The sequence below is a fragment of the Lagenorhynchus albirostris genome, chromosome 14 (assembly GCF_949774975.1).
Source record: "Lagenorhynchus albirostris chromosome 14, mLagAlb1.1, whole genome shotgun sequence".
In the NCBI taxonomy this organism is placed as follows: domain Eukaryota; kingdom Metazoa; phylum Chordata; class Mammalia; order Artiodactyla; family Delphinidae; genus Lagenorhynchus; species Lagenorhynchus albirostris.
In genome coordinates this window covers 82,414,082-82,432,391 of record NC_083108.1, presented here as the reverse complement: position 1 = coordinate 82,432,391, position 18,310 = coordinate 82,414,082, and the positions used below count along the sequence as shown (strand labels likewise).

The 18,310-nt window shown below is 43.4% G+C and overlaps 1 protein-coding gene and 1 long non-coding RNA gene across 5 annotated transcripts in view; one reads left to right on the top strand and one right to left on the bottom strand.

Annotated features, from left to right (window-relative positions):
* LOC132504281 (uncharacterized) overlaps positions 1 to 10,771 on the bottom strand; it is a 38,443-nt gene extending 27,672 nt beyond the window's left edge. For all 4 annotated transcript variants that reach the window (XR_009534819.1, XR_009534816.1, XR_009534818.1 and 1 more), the window contains exons 1-2: positions 10,649 to 10,771; positions 9,925 to 10,062 (exon numbers count right to left, since the gene is read on the bottom strand). This is a non-coding gene — a long non-coding RNA (uncharacterized LOC132504281). The remainder of the gene's footprint in view (positions 1 to 9,924; positions 10,063 to 10,648) is intronic.
* Positions 10,772 to 10,946: 175 nt separating this feature from the next.
* Positions 10,947 to 18,310, top strand: part of CCDC92 (coiled-coil domain containing 92) — a 30,096-nt gene continuing 22,732 nt past the window's right edge. The window contains exon 1 of the mRNA XM_060121497.1: positions 10,947 to 11,497. The gene's annotated coding sequence lies outside the window, so the exon portion shown is untranslated. The remainder of the gene's footprint in view (positions 11,498 to 18,310) is intronic.

Here is an 18,310-nt window from a genome sequence, read left to right as displayed (position 1 = left end):
TCACGGCCATTTACACCACAGCATTAGAACCTGAAACGAATTTCACAGTGGATTACTACCTCTAACTCGTTGCTAAGCAGCATGAAGATTTGTACAACCTGCTTTCTGCAGGTTCCCTGATCCTAACTGTGAGTCTGGGGTCTTGCTTATCACAAGGTCCTAATCCTAGCATAATACAGAGATAAAGTAATGTTACTGCATATTGGTTAACTAAAAACCTGACTTATGTTTGCTGGCCAACGCCAAGTATTTTGAATCATTGAAATAGTCTTAAATCCTATGAAGCTTAATCCTACACGTTTGACATGCACATCTAAAAATAATTTTGAAAGCCAGAGGGACATAATGGGGTTTACTCTGAAGGAAAGGGGTTCAGATTATTTTTATGAATTGTTTTATCATTTACCTAACCTCTTTGGGACAGACGTTTGCTCTGGCTTTAATAAGGGCTTCCTCACAAGATCTGTCACAATACTGTGGAAGGCGCTGCAAAATTAGATGTGGAAATAAGCTATGATTATTTTATGAACTTGCAGGTTATGAAAAATAAATGAGCTCTAGAATAGCTTTACTGAATTTCTTATATCAGGTGACACAAGAGACAATGCATATTCTAGAGTTAGAATAAAGCTGTAGAAATGCTTTCGTATTAGCAACACAAATGATTGCTTTTTAAAATCAAACTTTGAATTCTTCTGATACAACGCCAAAGTTAAACTTCATTTTTTTTTAAAATCTCCCTTCCTCCAACTTCTGTCCAAATGAGTATCTACCATAGCCACTGGTTATCCATCTTGTAGTTCTCCCAATTTGGATTAGCTGTGGTAATTCTTTAAACTTAGGCTAAACACTTTGATTTGCCCAATCTAGTTTCACTCCTTATCCCTTTATCACATCTGTGAACATTTAAAACTACTGCCCCTGCCACTTCTGGGAACTTCCTCCTCAGCTGCCAGGAACCGCCCTCTCCTGAGCCCCTCCTCTGCACTCACCGCCTGGCGCATCTGCCCCTGTAGGCCCTGCAACAGTGAACCCAATCAGCTGGGCTGAACCAATCAGATGCTCTTCCCTGAGAGTTTAGACTTGGGACGTGGAAAGTCTGGGTCTATAAAGTGACCTGGCAGGGACAGTGACTCAGGAGGGACAAAGGCAGAGAGAGCAGCTGCACTGATTCCTGTTGACGTTCCAGCCACCACTGGGTCTCAGCCAAGAAACAGCCCTGGATGCCATGGTGGCCTCCTCAGAAATCCCCCTTCACTTAAGCCATTTCAAATGCATTTTCTTTTAACCAAATGTTCTCTAAGACATCCTCCTCCTCTCTGATGAATTCTTTTGAGAATTTCAAGGTCTCCCCTACCTCTTCCTTGATGGGTCATATGCCCCAGCTCTGCTCTGGGCTCCTCCTCATTCTGGTCTACACAATCTCACCCATCCACGGTTTCCATGCCAGCTGTGTGGTGAGGACACTGTGAATGATTCTCCAACCTCTATCCATACTTCTGCCACAGCCTGAATGTTTGTGTCCCCTAACTCCAGTGTGATGGTGTTAGGAGGTGGGGCCTTTAGGAGGTGATCAGGTCATGTGGGTGGAGCCCTCACAATGGGATGAGTGTCCTTATAAAAGAGACCCCAGAGAACTCCCTCGCCCCTCTGCCACGTGAGGACACAGCGAGAAGACGGCATCTATGAACCAGGAAGCAGGACCTCATCAGACACTCAATTTACTGGCACCTTGATCTTGGACCTCCCAGCCTCCAGAACTGAGAAAAATAAATACTTGTTGTTGTAGCCACCCAGTCTACGGTATTTTGTCATGGCAGCCCAAATAGACCAGGACAACTTCTAATGGCCAGGTAGGCACCTGCGGATGGATCAGACCTAGGGCACCCCTCTGCCTACGTCCTGGCCCACCTCCGTGTGGAACGACCAGTTTGGAAACATCAATAGAAATCGCTCCAATTATTCAGCAGTACTGACAACAGGAGGACTGACTTTAGGACAACCACCTGCTCAAAGAGTCAGAGTCTAGCCCAAAAGGCAACCACAGTATTACCCAAAGTCAGGGTCATGAAGTCTTAACTCCATATAAAAGACATCAACAGTCCGGTCTAAGCTAGACAGATACTCCAATCTTAAACAATACATAGATGTGTAATCATATTCCAAGAAAAATTTACCACACAGAAACACTGATTTTTAATAATGGATTTATGCACAGCACTCAGTCATTCATATAACAAAGCATGTATCTGCATCATAAAATCATTCTTTGCAAATTCTCTCAGGAAGATCCTACATGTCCTACAAGCCCCATACACTCAGCACATCCAAAACTCAATCTGTCACCTCTTCACCAAAGCCAACTCTGTTCTCAACTATAGTAGATGGGTCCACTAGTCTCTCAATTGCAAGTCAGAAACCTGGTTACCATCAACCCTCCTCCCACTCACGAAGTTCTGTCACTCTATCTCCTCAATTCCTCCTGAATTTATCCACCCACCTCACCGACATTCAGCTGTCATTCAGGCCACCATCTTCCCCTGGAACACTGCAAAGCCTCCAGGCTTGCCTTCCTCTAACCCATTATCCACTGTAAGGCAATCTTCCTAAAATGCAAAATGGATTGTTGATTACCCCGCTTACAGTTTTTCAGTGGGTTCCATTAATTCTCAGTGTAATTTCCAAATTTATTCATATGGTATATATTTTGTTTGTTTGTTTCTTTGTTTTTGGCCATGCAGCATGCGGCATCTTAGTTCCCCAATCAGGGATCGAACACCGTGCCCCCTGCACTGGGAGTGCAGAGTCTTAAACCACTGGACCGCCACGGAAGTCCCAGGCCTTCCAACTCTGATCAGCGTTAGCTACTATTTACCTCTCCTGGTTCATCTCTCACAGCTGCCCACTCCGATTCTAGCTCCAGCCAAAGCAAACTTCTTCAGACTCGCCAGGTTCTGTCTGCTCCTAGGCCCTCAACCACTCCCCGCCCCGCCCCCCAACGCTCCTTTGAACTCTGGGCCCTCACACTTGCTGTTCCCGCCATTTACCTTCGGGGCTCACCTTCTCTAGAAAGCCTCCCCTGACTGGCACCCCTACCCTCAAATCTGGGTCATGTAGGGTACCTTCTTATGTGCCCCCAGAGCCCTTCCATGTCCGCAACGCTATCTCCACTATCACACTTCCTCGGCTTTGTCCTCCACTAAGCCACATGCCACTCCACGTCCACAGAACCTACTGCAGGTCCACAGTTAACCCCTGGCAAGGGAACAAATGCACATGCCTTTAGAATAACCCCTTCAGCCTCACCTACACTGCATACCCCGAGGCACCCTGAGCTCCACTCTGCCGAGTCACTTGCAGGCCCTGCATAATAATCAGGCTCTCAGTGCTTCTGCCCTTGGTCCAGCTGGCTAAGTGCTACTCATCCTGACTCAGTTAAATGCAACTTGCTCTGGGACTGGATCTGTGTGTTAGGAACACGAAGAGTTAACAAGAGTCAAACTAGGAAATTCCATGGCCCATGTTTTAAGTTTCTGCATTTATTCTACAGTTACAAGAAACGAGAACTATTTTTATTCTGCATATTGCTAAGAAGCAATTTTCCTCCAAAAGTTGGAAGAGACAAAATTCATTCAAACTTACTCCAAATGTATCACTCAAAAAATGTTTAGATATTAGTTTTTAGAGAACATTTTAGAGGACACTTTAATATATAAGACAGATCTATTTTTTTAAAGGGCATGTATCTATTAACCATGCAGCTAACACATGTTCTACATATGATGTACTTTTTTAAAGTAAACGTTCCAAAATAAATGAAATAACAAATTATAGATGTAATAACATAATCCTGAAAAATAAAAAAAGCAAAAAATTTTAAATCATCCTACATCCTACTACCCAAAATCCACAACTTTTAAGATTTTCATTTAATTTCTTCTAGACATTTTTCCATCATAGGTTTTTGTGGAGGGTTGTTGGGACTTCTGTTTAACTAAGGGTTTTAATCATATCACGTATGCAATTTTGCATCCTGATTTTCCTTCAACATTGTCATAAGCACTTTAATACATTTTCTTCCTAAATATTTTAACGGCCAGTAATATATTATCCAGTGGATGTACCATAACTTAACCCTTAAAGTTATAGGAAATGCACCCTTAAAAATAATTCCACAATACATATCTTTTGTATGCAAAGCCTCTCTGTATTTAAAAATATTCCTCTGGGCTTCCCTGGTGGCGCAGTGGTTGAGAGTCCGCCTGCCGATGCAGTGGACGCAGGTTCATGCCCCGGTCCGGGAGGATCCCACGTGCTGCGGAGCGGCTGGGCCCATGGGCCGTGGCCACTGAGCCTGTGTGTCCGGAGCCTGTGCTCCTCAATGGGAGAGGCCACAACAGTGAGAGGCCCACATACCGCTAAATAAATAAATAAATAAAAATAAAAATATTCCTTTGATGGCTCCTAAGTGGTTGCTACATCAAGGAATATGATTACTTTTAAGGCTCTTGATACATATGTCTAATGTAACATACGAGTGTGACATTTTTGCTACATCCTCGCAAGTCCTAGGTCTTAAAATTTTTTAGTCTAAATTTAGGCCTTTATTAAGTGAGAAATTGTAAAATCTTCATTACAAGTAAATCTCATTGTAAAAAGGAAAAAAAAACTTCAACAATCCAAAACATTGTGAAATAAATATAAAATCAGTCCCAGAAATAAAAATTCAGTCTCCCCTATTCTCTTCCCCTCAGTAGTCGTCACATATCTTTCTAGCTCTGTCTCTATTTTTATTCAGAACACACACACACACAACCACACACACTATTTTGTTTTGTATCTTACAAAGAAACGGAATTAAACCTGCTCAAAAATATATTCTAGACATCTATCCAAGCTATGTCAATACATACAAATCTACCTCTCTTTTAAAAAGCTACGTAACATTCCATAGTGTACAGGTACCAAATTTTTTGTGTTCATCTTCAGTTTTTCCTCATTCTAAGTGATGCTGCGACAGACTTCATTCAAACTAACTTGTATCTTCTTATTAGAATATCATCAATTCCTTGAAGTGTATCTGCTACATGAAAGCATATGGGTGTTTTTAAAATTTTGACAGGTTTGGGCAAACTGTCATCTGGAAAGGTCGAACCAATTTTATGTTCCCAAGAATATACGAGGTACCTTTTTCTCTACATCCTTGGGCAGCTTTTAAATTTTAGCCTGAGAGCCACCCCCCGCAAAAAAAAACCTCACTGTTTTAATTTCCATTCCCCTAATCACAAGTGAGGTTGAATTTCCTGTCATTGCTTTGATATTTTCATTTCTCTCAGAACTATTCATATTCTCCATTCATTTCTTAATTGTGTCAATTCTATTATCCTTTGTTTATACATGTTACCAAAACTTTTTCCCCAGTCTGTCACCTTGTGATGTTTTTTTGTCACTCAGAAATATCAGCTTTGATGATGTTCCAACTTATCATCCTTTTACGATTTGGGGCCTTGGTCTTACCTAAATGGTCTACCCCAAAAACATTTTTCCCAACATAATACATCCTCCAACATAATAAATTCTTATATTTTCTTCTAGTACTTTTATAGGTGTTTTTGTCTTTGAGTTAGTTCTTTAATTCAAATAAAAGTCATTTTTGAATATGGGGAAGTAGAATCTTTCTTTCCAAATAGTCATTTTTCCCTATACAATGCATCAAACAACCATTGCCCAACTGTTTCAAAATACCAACTTTATTATATAATAAATTCCTATATATATATATATGGGTCTGTTACTGGATTCTACTTGTCCATGTACCAGCTTGTCTATTCTTGTGCTCACCATTTACATTACTGTACCATTACAGTATGTTTTGATATCTGGCATAGCAAATCGTTCATCACTATTTTTCCGCTTGAAAAATTTCTTGGCCACTCTAGCACATTTAGTCCTCTGGACAAATTTTAGAAGCAATTTATCAAGTGTCCAGAAATAAGTCTCACTGGGATTTCAACTGGAATAACACTGAAGTTACAGTTTAATTTGTAGAGTATTGCAATCTTTACAAAGATGCCGTCCCTTCCAGAAACATGTAATGTCTGCCCATTTATTTAGGTTAGCTTTTAAATTCTTCAGGTAAAGGTTTTTACTTTTTTCATAAAACTCTTGTACATTTGTGTTTTACTCTTAAATGTGTTCTGGTTTTGTTGCTACTGAGAAGAGACTTTTACTTTTCTATAGGAGTAATTACCAATTATTTGATTATGAGTGAGATCACACATCTTTCCAAATGTTGAACAAATTATACTTCTATCCAGTGAACTATCCACATCCTGCAACCACGTGTGGATTTTCATGATTTTCCTCATTGATTTGTGTGAGTCCTTTGCATGTTGAAGATATTAACTCTTCACTTATATTTGTCATAAATATTTTCCTACTTTGTGGTTTAGTTTTTGATCCTAGGGTTTTGTTTTCTCTTTCTTCTTAAAGAAGTTTTAAATGTGTACACAATCTAATACATTGATTTTAACTAGCAACAGATTTGAGTGCCCCATAGGTGCGAAGACCTGTATCTCTCTCTCACAAAAGCTGCACGGTGGGTATTACTTTCCTCACTTAAAATAATCCAGTTCAAGTCTGTGTGACTGCAAAGCCTGTGCTCTGTCCACCTCAGCGTGCACAACTCTTTTTTCCAGATGTTTAATATTTACTTCCATATTTTCCTCCTGATTTGAAGGGCATTCACGATGGTTTGTCATTTATTACATTCCCATATACAGTTTATCTCTGGGGTGCTGAATAGGTTCCAGCGACCTGTACAGAACAAACATGATTCTACAATATGTTTAAACAATCAGATAGGGTTTGTCCCACCTCATTACTCACTATTCTGTCCAGTTCACCCAAAAAAGGGCATCTCTATAACGTTTAAACATCACATCCAGGAATACGGCCTGTCCTTCTGTTTAAGACATTGTCTTATCTTTCAGGATGTTTTCTGGTCTCCTCCAGGCAGACCGCACTTGTCTCGGTGAGGCTGTGCTTACCTGTTTCTTGTTTTTTGTTGCATTGTGATCAGAGCCTGCTGTTTTGGTTGTTTTTCCATTTAGTTTCTGCCAGGTTATTTTTAGTATTCAGAAAGCTATGACTTTTATATACACATTGTGCGCCCAGTCACTTTCTCGATTTTTTTGTCTGTTTTTTCTGTTATTCTCATTTTTTTAAGCCAACAGCATCTACAAATGTTTCCCTTCTTTTCATTTTAGAGCCTTGCCTCAGTCTTATTTCATGTATTCCTGCTTTGACAAAACTTACCAAAAACATGTTAAATACCCCAAATTTTAATTTGACTCTGATACTTTTCTGTTAAGCATAGTATGAATAATTAGTTTAACATATGTGTGCCTTTCGCATTAAAAAAGTGCATTTTTATGCCTACGTTTTAGAAATAAAGAATTATTTATTTTTAAAATCAATTATTTATTTTTAAAATCAAATACCTATCTTGATCTTAGTTTAGCTGGTAGTTTAAAGTCAACGTGAACTGGACGGGAAAGACCACTTCTCTTCTAGAAAGGCCTCTGAAATGGCCTACCTGGTCTCCCCCACTCTTACTCTCCACCCCTACATTCTGCACGCAGCTGCTGGAGTGGTTGTTTAAACATGCAAATCTGATTATGTCACTCCCCTACTTAAAACCGAACCCATTTCACTCAGGGTGAAATAAAACATCCTTAACCTGCCCTACAAGACCCTACACAATCTGGCCCCTGCCTAGCCACACTTGCCCCTCACCCACCATAATCTATCCACACGTCATTCTTTCAGTTCCCGGAATGGGCAAAGCCTCCCCCCTTCTGGGCCTTCCTACAGGCTGTTCCCCTGCCTGGAAAATTATCCCCCATCTCATTCTACACTGACGCCTACTCACCCTTCAGATCTCAGCTCAAACCTTATTTTTGCAAAAAAGTCTTTCCTGGGCCCTCTTTCTGCAATCTAAAATTTGGTCCCCTTTTTATACTCTCTCATAGCCAATGCTACTTCACTTTCATAGCAGATACCAGATACCAGTTTATGATTCTACATGCAGCTGCGCGATTGTGTTTAATTTCTGATCTCCTCTCCCCCCATAGATCAATTACAAGAGAACAGGGTCAAGTTGATTTTGCTGACCACACTACAAACATTCGTGCATATATGAATGAAAGAAAAACACCTACAAAGCCCCTAATGGTATCTCTTACATCTTAAACGATACCCATCACATTATTCAATAAATATTTACCGTTAAAACTCTGATACTGCCTGCAAACTCCATAAGAATCCATTTTACTCAAAGGACATAAAAACTAACCTGAATCTGCTGCTGCTTCAGAAAAACACATACACAAATTTACATCACTAGGAAGTAAGTTCTGTTTACATATTATGAGAGTTTTATGTAGTGTTCAAGTTGCTGATACTTTATTCTCAGGCAACTAATTTTTATGCCTTATTTTTAAGGTATGTAAAGCACTATGAAAAGTGCTTTGTAAAATACTCTTTCAGAAGTCTAATGTATTAACAGTACTTGGTAAAAATATAGCAAAATCAGAAATTAAACAGCATTCAAAGTTGGCTATCTGTAGTATTCTGTAATATACATATCTGGTCAAAAAAGAAAATATAAATTATATTGTAAATTAAAAATTGCTTCAGATCACAAAGGCCAATTAAATCAACATTATATACCACTTTACACTCTACAAAGACTTTCACATACATCATATGACTGAACTTGGTGGGACAGAGCAGGTATTAACATCATTTGTAGAAAAGAAAACTGAGGCTTAGAGTAATTGAATGTCCTCCCCAAGGTCACAGGACTTGAAAGTAGTAGAGTCACAATTACAACGGGGGGGAGGGGTGGAGGCTCCTACATGTAAATTTCTGAACCAAAGAGAACTTCCATCATAAAAGCTTAGGCTCTGTAATTAGTGTAGATTTGTGCTCCCTTCACTAAAATGTCATTTCACTAGAGAACGACAACCAAAGAAGCTGTTTAAGTATCAAGTTAAAACATCCATTGCCATCAATCCAGGAAATGGCTAAATAAACTATGGTGCACTCAAACTATGGAACATGATGCAGCAGTTCTGCAAAATGAGTGAATGCATCACATGCTAAAACTGAAAGCTAGAGTACACTTGTACTTGTTAAAACAGTCAAAGATAATACAAGTACACACATTGTTTAGATCGTAAAAACATTTTTAAAGATCTAGAAGGATACACACCAAACATAATAGCTGTTATCTCTAGGGACAGAGATTTGTAGTCAAAGACTTTAGCCCATCTCTGTAATGTTTTAATTTTTACAAAGAAAATGCTTTACTTTGCTAATTTAAAACTAATTTTTAAAATTTAAATTAACCTGTGGGTTGAACACGAAGGTCATTTTTCTGTTCTAAAAAGCTGTGCATCTACCAAGGAAGTAGGGCCCCCCCAAAAAAGGACAAAATATAGAAACAAAAACAGTTCGATCCTTTTAAAACAATAAACTATCACAAAACGTTCCTTTAAAAAAAAAAACAATAGCTCAGAATTTTAAAAAAACATCTAGTCTCCTTTGTTGCAATAAGACAACCAATCAACTATCAACTAGAAAAGTCCGGAACAGGCTCCTCCTAGAGAGATTTAGTTGTTAGAGTTCGGCAAGGAAGGTTTCACAAAGGAGCTGAGTTTTGAGGGAAATGAGAGGTGACTTGGCAGAGAGATGCGGGAAGATTAAGCCAGATGGGGAAATGTCTGGGAGGTGGATATGTTGAGTTAATCAGAAGCAGGGCACAGGGAGAAAACTGGAGTAAAGTCCTGAAAGAGGAGAGGAGGTTCCTTTGGATGTGGGAGGTGAGAGGGAGCTCGACGGCGCTGCCATCCAGTTTACCTGGGTTGAGAATCCGGCCCTTGTTATGGTCAAACAATGGAGGCGTCCAGCGGCAGCAGCGATGTGCGCTGGGTGCCGGGAGGGTTCCTCATCACCTGAGTAGGATGCTCGGCTGGCTCTGCTGGGACGCGAAGCGCTCTAAAAAAAAAACACAACATCACATCATGCAGCCAAGCTTCTCCACGACACAGCCTGGCTCCCTGATCCCACGGCGCGGCCATTACCGCCTCTCCGCGGACCCGCCTGGAAAGGCTCCAAGGCGCGGCTTCACGGGTTTCTAAAGCTGTTTTGCTCCCCCTTCCCTCAGCTCCAACAACAATGGAGCCCGGCTCGGGAGTCCGGCTCCCGCGGGGCCTCCGCCCGGCCTCGCCCCTGCCGCTGCACCTCCGCCGCCGCGCACCCTGCCGCCATCTGTAACCCCCGCTCCGCAGCACTGCGGGCCCACGCCGGCTCGCCGAGGCCAGAGGCCAGGCTGCCCTCCCCGGGGCCGGCCCGGTGGCCGCCAGGCCGCCCAGCTGCGCGGTAGCTGCTCTGACCTTTCCCACCGATGCCCGGGCACCCGCCCCGGCTCGAGGCCCATGCTAACTGATGGGTTGTTTTTCTTTTCTTTAATCCACTCATCCTTCTTCCGACCCCGAGCCCACTCCCCGGCCCCCGCCCCCCACCCCCGCCTTGACTCAGAGAAGAAATAAAGAGACTGCAGCTCGGCCGCCCCACAACTCACTCCAAGTGAGGGGTTGAAGCGCCCCAGGCCGCGGACTCCGCGCACCCACCCTCCCTCTCCTCAAGGGACACCTCACAGGTGCGCCTCCAAGCCGCGCGCGCGCGCTCCGCACACCCAGACGCCTCCGGGGGACAGCGCGCGTGCGCACGCACGAGGCCAGCGAGCCCCAGGGGAGCGGGGGCCGCACGCATGCGCGCCGCCCGGCCCTCTCCCCTTCCCCCCTCCCCTGCCCCCGCCCCCGTTGGCCGCCCGCGCGTGCCCTCCCCCCAATCCCAGGCTGGTCCCGGGTACCCCCCAACCCCCACCGCCCAGCGCGCGCGCGCTCCCGCTCGCCCGCCTCGCTCCTCCTCCCCCGCGCCCCACCCGGGCCCGCGTTACCCCGGGCAACCGCAGTGCGGCCGCACCTGAGCTTTGCGCCTGCGTCCCACCGGCCAGACCCTCCCTTCCCCTCGGTCCGTTCCCCAACCCCTAACAGCTGCGGGAGGGGGGCGTCGCCCCCTCCCCGGGAAGTGAGTATCGATCGGCCTCCCCCGCCCCTCCCCGCAGACACAGACCCGCCGCCGCGCCGGCGCCTCTGCCGCCCTCCCGGTCAGCGCGGACAGGCCTCGCCGCCCCGGCCCCCGCTCCCAGCGTGCACCGCGGCGAGCGCTCGGGTGGGAGCCGGCGAGATGCGCTCGGCGGGCGGTGCCCACTGACCTCCGTCGGCGGCCGGGCCGGGGCAGGGCCGGAGCCGGGAGCCAGCCCCGCCCGCCGCCCCGCCCATGGACCGCAGGCCCCCGCTGCCGCCCGCCCGGAGGACCGCGCCGAGGGGGGGAGCCGCCTGAAGGACCGCGACGGCCGCGCCCGCAGGTGAGGCGGGGCCCGAGGTGTGACCGAGTCCAGCCCCGCTCACCTGGCGGTACCTGCAGTGAGGCTCTGCGGGCGCCGGTGGGGAGGCGGAGGCATCTGTGGCGGCAGAAACTCATTTAGATAATTTTTAAAGCCCTCACTGCAGGGAGAGGGGTGCTCCCGACCCACGGGCTGGGGAAGGGTGTCCCCTTGCGGAGACATCTCGGGGGGAAAAAACCAAGAGGTGGAAAGGAGGGCAAAAGTGAGGCGCAGCGACTCCCGCGCCGGCTGCCTGCAGGGTCTTCCAGCCCGTTATGGGGAGGGGGATGCCCTTGCCAGGGCTCCAGTCGAGGCTGCAGTCCGTCCCCACCGCGCACCCAAGCCAATCCGAAGGGGGAGGAGAGGACAGCCCAGGGGCCGCTTCTGCCAGCCCCGGGGTGGGATTGTAGGGTGAGGGATCCGCATTGCAGGTGCACCAGGAGCGCCCGAGGGCCTGGTCCTGCTTTGTTTGGGATGCTGTGGGGAGGAGGCCGTCTGAATCCACTTCGCCTATTTAAATGTGTTTTACCACCTCGTGGACGTTAGAGACCCTCCCAGATAAGTTGCATTGTCTCCTGTCCTGATAACCCTTTACGTAAGTACTCTATCTTTACAGCCCCTTTCTAAAGCTTTGATATGGGCTTTAGTTTACCCTAGATAACGATTTGCTTGTGATTCATGAAACTGAGCATAATGCAAATATGCAGCAGAGCTCCAGGCTCGGCGACAGAGCTGCCGTCTGCTACAGCGAGTTAGTCTAGTTTATCTAACTTACGTTTTCATGCTGACCTGTATTAATTTTAAGCTTTGATATTGAGCCGTATGATCTATTCCAATTATGCAAATGAAGTGGTCTGAGAGGAAGTATGATCGTGCTCTGAAATTTAGGTTGCAGTAATCGGTCTTATAACAAAATACAAGCTGTCATACGGTAATATATTACACATTTCCAGAAACCAACCTGTAAGAGTGTTAAAGCTAGAATTGACGTTTTAATACTTTTAAGTTTGACGTTTATTTAAAGAGCATTGTTATTGTTTTATTAAATGGGTTTTGTTTTGTTTTGCACTGTCAAGAATTCTCTTGCATTTTCTTGCCGTTGAATTATAAGGAAAAGAATGCTAACATTTAAAGTGACTTTTACCTCCAAAGACGTTCTGAATTTATTTCTTTAGGCTAAATGTTCATCTTACGTGAAATATTTTTGGAGAAGGTTTTAAAGCTTATGGTATGTTTATGTGTATATACACATATGTTTACGTATACATACACACTATTGGAAAACCTTAAAATAAAATAGTTTTTATTGTTCCTCTGCATCATGTTATAATTACTCAGTAAATTAAATTCAGTTTAGGTATATTTAAAATCTAAAGTACCAGGCAATAATTTGTGTGTATCAGATTTTTACTGTAGCACATGTAAATACAACAGTCAAACAAGTTTCTTGAAATTAGATATTTTTATTGTTAATTCTTTTTTTAAAAAAATGAATCCTTTTACTTACGACAGAAAATCACTCATGTGGGCGCTTAACTCTTTCATCTGTCATTCGTTGCATAAATTCATTTTAACATCATCATTACTCGATGGAGTGCATTTGCAGCAATACTGATGTTAAGTGTTGAGGCTTTTAAGAAATACTTATTTTTATATTATATTTATAATTTTCTTATATTTCTGGCAAGGAAAGACATGAGCCTTTTTTCTTTTATCTGGAACAAGGTCAGCCCTAAAAAGTTCTTAAGATATAGTGGGCATGCTATGTTTATTAACTAAGATAAATTGTAGCTACTGGATTGGATATCCTTAAAGGGCAGAAACTAGGCGCCTTTATATGCTTCACACACCAAGGGTGCAATAAATGTTTGACTCAGATTGACGTTCCAGACTACTTAGGTAGGTGCTAGCTTAGTGACACCAATTTTCACATCGCCAGCTTTGACATTTAAACCTGCAGAAAGGTTGGGTAGGGAAGTGAATGTGTCCTAATTGTCTTCAAGTATTCAGGGTCTGTCATGCAGCAGAGGGATTTTCTATTACCGCGAGTTCCAAAGAAGACAAGTAGTACTTACAGGAAGAGAGACTTCACTTTGACATAAAAGCACAAGTTGCTTATGATTAGAACCTCCAGTGACAAAAGGGGCTGCTCTTTCCCTGTGGAGTTTCCGGATAAGCTGGTCCCCCGCTGGGCAGGAATGGCTACTAGGAGGTGTTACACCGGCCTGGGAGAGGCCTCGTGAGGGGGGGCACTGAGGGACTCCAGTGGCAACTGGATTGGAGGGCATTGTGGTTCTTTTTTATTTCTTACTCTGGCTTCTGCAGTTGTGGGCATGACAACATCCCAGACACCTACTTCAACCCTAGGAAGACTTTTACTGGGGTAGAGGCCACCCTGATATCAGAGGTGATTCTAATCCTACTTTGCATTTGCGTGGGGCTTTACAGGTAATAAAGCACCCTCACATTCAGTGTTTTATTTTAAAAGACTCTTCTTAATTACGCTGATTTGTATTTCTTCTTTTGGCTTTTATTTTCTGTAATAAACATTTAATCAAGAAGAAAATTACCCTTTTCTATGAAGGCAAGCAGAGGAGTCTTTTTTTTTTAAGCTCTTTTTAAAAATGGAATGATGTCAGTCATTCTTTTGAGAGTCAGCATGTTGTGCAGGTGAATAGATTCTTAGCTGAAATTATTTTTTGAAAGATACTGATTAAGGGCTGATTCTTGTGCTTGCTGTGCATTTTAGTTTCTGTTTATTTCATTGGTCAAACATGACTCAAATTTCACAGCAAAAAGTCCATTCATATCCACCAACAGTAAGTTGCACTGGACTTTTTTCAGTTTGTCTACCTCGTTTTTAAATACATGTTGGCAGGTAAAACACAGCTGAGGAGAAGCAGCATTTCAGTGGACCGAACAGATTAGGTGGATTGGAGTTTTGTGTTTGAAGAAGAAAAAGACGTGTCCCATTTGTACTAAGTGAAATCTGGGAATGATAATTTATCAACAATAAGAATGATGCTCTATCTGTTATAACAAAGATTAGGCTATTGACTGTCAATCACAATACATGTATTAAGTGGATCAGTGGGGATAGGACTCTGTGGCCCAGGAGCAGAGCAGAGCTTCCTGTAAACAGCAGAGAACCCAATAAATGCTGTCTGCACAAGGATTTAAGTGGAACATGATGGTAAGGAGGCCAGTTGAGTTAAACCAGATTCTGACCTCTCCAATTTAGGAAGAAGTTAGAGGGGGGGAAAACAGTTCTCAATTAATATATACGTGTAATTAATTTTTAAAAACCTTAAAAAAATAGTTCCTCTCTTTTGTTCTCTAGCAGATGAGTTTGTCCCATACTTTTGTGGCTCTTATCCACCAGCTGAATTTGGGTGTGATAATTTAAATAAGACAAAGATTTTAAAATTTTGTTTGAACCAGAGGTGCATCGTTTATTTATACTTTATGCACGAAAGGAAAAGAGAAGAATACCAAGTTCTTCTGGTAAACCAAAAAATAAAATAAGGAAATCTTACAAGTATTTATTCTTTCAAGGAAAAAAATCACAGATGCTGCTTTAAATATTATGAGCAGAACAGCAAATTATCAAGTAAGGCAACCAGTTAGAAAGTGGCCTTTTTAGAAGTGAAAGGTTACATTTTACAGCTCCTCACCATGCTCTCTGAAGGCATCTCACAGATGTCTTAAAAGACTTCTTTGTTAATCAGAAAACAGGAGTTTATGTTTTTATGGGAGTTTCCACACTGGGGAGCAGACTGAAATGAATACCTTAGTGATTATCCCAGTTTACCACTTTATCAGAAATAACTATTTGAAGCAAGAAGTCTCTACTCCTCTGGAGCTGTAAGGGAAGAAGGGTTCTCCTCTTTTCAAGAATCTTTCTCCTAGCCAGATTCTCAGGATTGAGCAGTGAAATTCCATCGGCTAGCACAAAAGAATAAGCCGGAGATGCTTAAAGCTTACAATAAAGGAGAGGAAAAAGAAGAACACTTTTAATAAATGGAATTCTAGGCATGTGATACTCTGCTGCTACAATGTTTCTCTTTGTTGCCTCTTTGACAACACTTAATATGTTACATTTAGACAGTATAGGATCCATTATCCTTTGCTCTTGAGATTTCCTTCCCACCCTACTTCTAAATGCACCCTGGACCCCTGTTATTTACCATGTAGGTAAGAGGGTTTATGAGGCATTTTTTAAAATAATTTTTTAATTAATTAATTATTTAGTCTGCACTGGGTCTTAGTTGCTGGCACGCGAGATCTTTAGTTGTGGCATGCAGATGTCTTAGTTGCGGCATGCAGACGTCTTAGTTGCGGCATGCAGGCTTCTTAGTTGCAGCATACAGGATCTAGTTCCCCAAACAGGAATTGAACCCGGGCCTCCTGCATTGGGAGCGCAGAGTCTTACCCACTGGACCACCAGGGAAGTCCCTATGAGGCATTTCTTATGTGACATTGCTCACACATTGCTGTTACGTATCAATTATAATTCCCAGTATTATTACAGTACTGTTTTTCTTAAAGTTACACATTCCACCTAGAAATGAGTGGCACCATACTCTTAAAGGGCCATCTTTGGTGCAAAGTCAGTGTGAAAACATTAGCTCCCCAAGGTACAGTTCCATCACTGTCGTGGCTTAATAATCCAGGGACCGCCATATTTTTCAAATCGTTTCTATCTAATTCTTTTAGTGATGATCAAGTGTAGGAGGTTAGGTTCCTGCCATACTCCAGACATTGAAGGAGGCTTTCTTTTTGCCCCTGTCTCTCCAACTGTCACAAGTGTCAACTCAGGTAAAGGGCACTGGTATTATTTTTCCCTCAGTGGCTGTGGCATTTGGGAGCAGATCCAGTTTTTAGAGATATGTCTTGCACATTGACAAGAAAGATGAAGAAAGGCTTTGTTGTTTTTTAATTTTCTGTTCCCATAGATAAGTACATAGCAGAGGTTATTAGGTAGGGCCTGTTCTTTCCAAGGAGGGGTCAATCCTTGTCTTTGAGAGTGAGTCATCTTTATCTTTTGGTTACGTCCTGGTGACCAGACAAGAAATCCTGGTGGAACAGAGCAGCAGCTTTCAGCTACTGAGATACTTGCTCACAGACATGCCCTATTGCACCGGGTCAGGGGAGGCGGGGACATAGTCTTTGATGACAGAGAGAAAGGCTGTGTCATCCTTCTCAGCCTCTGCATTGTGTGATGGGTTTCAAGTGAGGAATTAGTTCCCGTCAAGAAAGTGCTGGAGTCAGTCTTTGACAGAAACAGTGTTCTCAATATAGTAAGGCTGTGGTATTAGGACCTGGTTCAGAGATGAGCAAAGCCCAACTTTATTGTTTGAGGGCAAAGGCAGGGTTTTGGGGGGAAGACAAAATAAAAATCTGAGTTGGAACAAATATGGCCAGAAGTGAGACCTTCTTGGAGACAGTTAGGAGGTGTTCTCGTGTCTCATCCACAGTTGTAGGATGGAACTCAGAGCAGTTTAGGATGATCATTGACTGGAAAGGTGCATTGACTTCTCCCCCCCCCAGCAGGCTGCGGGTGGAGTAGAGCACCTTCCCACGTAGGCTCGGGGGCCACCGGGACTGGACCTTCCTGGGCAGCTTATCATCACTAGTCTGAAACTCAAGTGGGAAGCAGATTATCCATCTCTGAGCCTTAGAGGAAAACCGAGTGAAGTTAGAAGTTGTTAAGCAGTTGAGGCCAGTGTCTCTCTACCAGAGATGCTGTGAGTCTTCGGTACGTTAGTGTTAGTCGCCCACAGAACTATAAATCCCTGCGGGAAGGTTGACATGACAGCGCAGACTGTTGAACCCTAAAGTGAACCCCGTCACTCGGCTTCTTGCACCTGTGCATGCAATGCGTCGACACCCTTTATCAATGCTGCCCAGTGATAGAGCACAGCTTCATCCAGCACATTAACAATCTGCCTTTAGAAGTCTCATAAGCCTACTCAGTCTTTTAGATGAAGGTCCCAGTTTTTTGTTTGTTAAAGCTCTCGTGTTCGCAATCTATAGGTAGAGCGTCTGGCTGCTTCCGTCCAGTTTTTGCATAATCCTGCCAGGCTATTTTTCACAATTTCGTCTTGACATTTAACCACCTCTTCTGATTCTGAATGATACAGCAGATGTGTAGGGCCTTACAGCTTTATTTACAATCTGACCTGTAAATTGTGGACTCCAATTATAAGAAGACACATTTAATGTGCCAAATCCAGAAATAAAATATTTCAGGAATCTTTTTGATGGTCATTTGTCAGCCTTGGTACATAGGTATCTTCTACATCTGGCGAGATTACTAAATGGTCACATGGAAATCATTGCCCTGTTTGAATAAGACAAATTTGAATATATTTACAAATGCCACCCCCCCAAAGGGGATAGCTAAGCTGCTCTCTTTGATGTGAGCCTGACAAATAATGTAGCTCATACAATGCTGTTGAACTACACTGGGGAAACTGGAGCGTACCACTCCTGTCGAATTATCCCTAGCATCCCCTTACATGTGCATGTACAAGGCCATGGGCACAGGAGCAAGATGAGGAAATTAAATCCTTAGGAGCTACTAAGGTGCTGTCTGGGGAATGCCAAAATGTCTGGTTACAAGGACTCCCTGCCAGCCTCCAAACGACCTTATACCATGGAGGACCTGATCTGGGACAAGTGCAGCATGGATAAGAGCTGCCAGAAGGGACCGGTCAGTCTGAAAAGGATGCCTGGTCAAAGATAGCCTGCACCATGTTATTCACCAAAGGGAGAATGTTTCTAAAATGGCCC